This window comes from Sturnira hondurensis, unplaced genomic scaffold (assembly GCF_014824575.4).
Source record: "Sturnira hondurensis isolate 20B ecotype Veracruz unplaced genomic scaffold, ASM1482457v3 Scaffold0001812, whole genome shotgun sequence".
Lineage (NCBI taxonomy): Eukaryota > Metazoa > Chordata > Mammalia > Chiroptera > Phyllostomidae > Sturnira > Sturnira hondurensis.
The window spans coordinates 780273-785309 of NW_028074443.1; the positions used below are offsets into that span (position 1 = coordinate 780273).

Below are 5037 nucleotides of genomic sequence, written 5' to 3' on the forward strand. Positions count from 1 at the left end.
AAGGGAGATAAGCAATCTGTCAGATACAGAAATCAAAACTCTGGTTATAAGGATGCTCAAGGAACTTAGTGAGGATCTCAATAGCATAAAAAAGATGCAGTCAGAAACAAAGGATACACTAACTTAAATAAGGAATAATTTACAGGGAAACAACAGTAGAGTGAATGAAGCTGAGAATCAAATCAATAGTTTGGAACAGAGGGGAGCAAAAAACAACCAATCAGAATGACAAGAAGAAAAAAGAACCCAAGAAAACGAGGAAAGTGTAAGCAGCTTTTAGGACAACTTTAAGCAGTCCAACATTTGCATCATAGAGGTACCAGAGGAGAAGAGAAAGAGCAAGAAATTGGAAATCTATTTGAAAAAACAATGAGGGGGCAGTGGCACTGAAGAATCTAAAATGTCCACTGAGGCACAGAGAGTTGATGACAGTCCAGACACTAGTGGAGGAGGTTCTGATGGAGACCAACATAAAAGTGTTCAACAAGAACCAGAAAGAGAACAAGTTCAGGCCACTCCCCCCCAGAAAAGGATGGGAAAATATTCAGAAACAGCTGCTAAATTGTCAATTAGTGCTAAATGAATTCAGAGGGAACTTGCAGAAATTACATTGGATCCTCCTCCCACCTGCAGTGCTGGACCCAAAGGAGACAACATTTATGAATGGAGGTCAACTATATTGGGACCCCCAGGAACTGTCTATGAAGCATGGATGTTCTTCTGTAACATTACCTTTTCACCAGACTATCCATTTAAATTCTCTAAGGTTGCCCTCCAAACGAGAATCTATCATCGTAATATTAACAGCCAAGGTGTGATCTGTGGACATCCTGAAGGATAACTGAAGGCCAGCTCTGACCATTTCTAAAGTCCTCCTCTCCATCTGCTCCCTTCTCACAGATTACAGCCCTGCTGACCCTCTGGTGGGCAGCATCACCACACAGTTCATGACCAACAGAGCGGAGCATGACCAAATGGCCAGAGAGTGGACCAAGCAGCACACCATTTAGGGACCTGCACCTGCCGCCCCCACCGGACCTGTGCAAGCACATTCACTGAGAGCATCAATAGATCTACCCAGCCCTCTGGACCTCGGTTTTTATTTTCTTATTTTTATCACGATTTGAACCATTTTGCAATGGTATATCATCCTTCTCTCTCTCTTCTTCCTCTTTCCTCTTCTTTCTTTTCCTTTGCTCCTCCTCCCTCAAGCCCCTCACCCCATTTATTTTCTTTTTAATTTCTATTAATTTGAAAGATCTGGGTTCTTTTTTTTCCGCATCATTGTAGATGGGAACTTGTTTTCAGAGCAAACAATGTTGGATCTTTAATAATAAGAGCTTTCTTACAAAGCTTTGTGTTCCTGTGTCATTTTTGTGGTTTTATTTCAATTTCCTTTCTTTTATATGATGTTTAGGGAAACACAAATTCAGAATTATATCTCATTTATACTTAAATGTAGTGCTTATGGTTAATTTTTTTGACTGAAGTCTTTATAGGTGGGTGCATGCTACTGGGAACAAGTTTTTGTGCAAGAGCTTCAAGCAGAATCACTGTGCATTACTGACATTCTGTTTATCACTAGCCTTCTGTCCCCCACACAGAAGACTGTTGGAATTAAAAAAATAATAAGTATTTGGATTTAGTTAAAGTGCCTATAAATTTGTTAGGGACCTGCCCCTTTTGACTGTGGATCAGTTGATGTACACATGTACTATTAAAGCGCTCAATAAATCACTGTGGCTGATAAACACAAAATGAAATGAAATGAAATGAAATAATAATAACAATGAAAGAAAACTTCCCTAATTTGGTGAAGGAAATAGGCATGCAAGTCCAGGAAGCACAGAGAGTCTCAAACAAGATGGATGCAAAGTGGTCCACTCCAAGACATAACATAATTAAAATGCCAAAGGTTAAAGATAAGGGAATCAGAGAGAAAAAAAGAAGTTAGTTACAGAGGGGTTCCCATAAGTCTGTCAGCTGCTGATTTCTCAAAGGCTAGAAGGGATTGGCAAGAAGTATTCAAAGTGATGAACAGCAGGGACCTAGAGCAAGATTGCTCTACCTAGCAAAGATGTCACTTACAATCAAAGGGCAGATGAAGAACTTCCCAGACAAGGAAAAACTGAAAGAGTTCATATTACAAAACCACTATTATATGATATATTAGAAGGACTTATTTAAGAAAAAGAGGAAGATCAAACTATGAACAATAAAATTGCAAGAAATGCATATCTATCAACAATTGAATCTAAAAGACAAACTAAGCTAACAAGAAGGACAGAGCTAAACAACAAAACAAACAAGCAAGCAAAATAAAAACAAAGACACTGAAATAGAGGACAGGGGGACAGTGACCAGAGGGGAGAGGGGAGGGGATTTCAGGGGGGAAAAGGGAAGGATTTACAGGAACTAGTATAAAGGACACATGGACAAAAACTAAGGGGGGGTGGAAATAGGAAGGAGGTTGGGAGCACGGGGGGCGGGCTGGGATGGGAGTAAAAGACAGAAAACTGTACTTGAACAATAATTAAATATAAAAAATGAAAATAAAGAAGAAGGACAGAGACACAGTCATGGATACGGAGAATGTTTTGATGATTTCCAGATGAGGGGGGATTGTAGGGGAATGGGTGAAGAGGTGAGGGGATTAAGAAGTACAAATAAGTAGTTATACAATAGCAATGGGGATATAAAATACAGTATAGAAAATGGAGAATTCAAAGAACTTACATGCATGACCCATGAACATGAGCAATGCTCTGGGGATTGCCTGAGGGAGTGGTAGGCAGAGGGGGGCAGAGAGGCGCAAAGGAGGAAATATTGGGACAACTATAATAGCATAATCAACAAAAAATCTGCAAAAATTAATTAAAATTTTAAAAAAGAAAAACACTGTTATACCAAGCAATGGAGAAGACCCAAAGAGTTCCTGCTAATGAAAAAATTAAAACCACTCCTCATGGAGAAGCCTATTTGTTAATCATAAAACATATCAAGGTCAAATTTGAGAATAATTCAAGATTAGAAAAAATTAATTGACCTAACATTTGATAGAATGATGAAAATAAGGTCAATATTAGATTATCTCTAATTTAATCAGAGTTGAACAAAATACTGAAGTCATTATAAGATATTTTCAACTTATTCTGTTCTAAATACAGCCATCTTAATCAAAACTGGTTTAATCATTGAATGTATAAATACGGATCCAATACTCTGAGTCAAAAAGCATGCTAAGGTGTTGCGAGAGAAAAGTAGACCCAGCCCTCACAGCACTCACAGTATTTCTCTTCGAACAGTTATGTTTGTTTGGCTCATTGCTAATCTAAAATCTCAAATGCTTATACTTGCATTTTTTGTACAGTAACAATAATACATGCATATTGTATTGTAATAGAAAAACTAGAAAACAGAGGGAAGCATAAAAATATATAACAAACTGTAACATCACCTTAATATTTAGCAATTTTATTGATTCCTATATATAATTTTATTTAAGTGAAAATAACATATTTTAAAGCCTGAAATCTCACTGTATATAGAAACTTTTATCATATTTTCACATAGCTTTATGTTTTAATTATAATCCTCATAAACTATCACAAGCAAGGATATCAATGTTTTCATATTATTCCAATTCACTCATTCAACAAATACTTATTTGTGTCATATTTGCTCAGGCTGCCATTCTAGACACAGGTGATACAAACTCTTGTTCTCAGGGATCTTGCAGTGGTTCATCTGACTACCAAAATTAATTCTTTACCTCACTATTTTGGATACCTATTTATTTATTACTAGATAAGGAAGTACAATGAAAGGAATATAAATGCCATCATAGGGTTGCTTATTACTTAATGATAGAGTCCTTGAAATATCACGTCATAAGCATGTACAATTTAATATTTTTGATACATACTACAAACTTTAAAGAAAAAAATTATAAATAGCCACATTCCTACCTACTATATATGAATGTGGACAGCATTACACACATGAAGGATGTTTTTAAAATCCTTCACCAATTCAATAGTCAAAAAACAATGTGTGAATTTGTCTCAACTGATTATAATATTGCATAGATTTTCTTAAAGTAATGGTAATATGTATTTCTATTCTATGTAAGCTGCCTGTGAAAAACATTTACTTGTTAGTCAATTGATGGTATCTTTAATGGATTTGAAAGTATAGTTTGTGTGGTTTAGTCTGTAACTTTTATAAATATTTTCCTTTTAACAAAATTGCTTTGTGTTGGAAAAGGGCTTTTCTATTTATTATAATTATTTACCTCTTTTTATAGAGATTTATATTTTATATTATCTACTTTAAGCCAGTTAGCCTATTTTTCTTATTGATATAAAGTATAAGGTAAATATCCAACTTGCCCTGGTCAGGTAGCTCATTAGTTTAGAACATTGTCCTGATAGGCCAACATTGCAAGTTCTAACTTCAGTCAAGGCACATACAAAAATGAATGCCTAAATAAGTGGAACAACAAACTGATGTAGTTAGCAGATCAGTTTTTAAGCAATAATTTCTTTTAAAACAAATAATTTGTTTCTCCAACTACTGCACTTATTTCAAGCTACTACTTTCTTTTTAATACCTTTAAATCTCAGATAACTACACATGGGATAGGCTCTGATTGAGAGCCTAACTGTGGCATGATACACTTAATTAGAAGAGATATGGTGTGTTGAACTTATGAGAAACAACATTTTCAAAGTTGAAACTGGTGACTTCCGAGCTTGTGAGGGAAACACAACATTGCATTCTTTGTCCTGAAGGTCATGGGTGGTGCTTGCACATGTGCATGCGTCCACAACTGACGTCACTGGGCTTGCAGAACAATGCCACCTTATCAAGACAGCCATGAGAACTGCAGCCATGGAATTCACACAGTTGTTTTCTTGTGTATAGATTCCCTCGATATTTCTTTCTACTTAAAAAAAGGAGAATGGTTTTAATTCTCTTACTTTGGAATTTCTCCAGTTTGACTTTGTCAATATAATTAACTCCTCTGTGTCTTTT

At 35.9% G+C, this 5037-nt stretch overlaps 1 pseudogene; it reads left to right on the top strand.

Annotated features, from left to right (window-relative positions):
- Positions 1–400: 400 nt before the first annotated feature.
- Positions 401–841, top strand: LOC118976634 (ubiquitin-conjugating enzyme E2 E2-like; annotated as a pseudogene).
- The last annotated feature ends 4196 nt before the right edge of the window (positions 842–5037 follow it).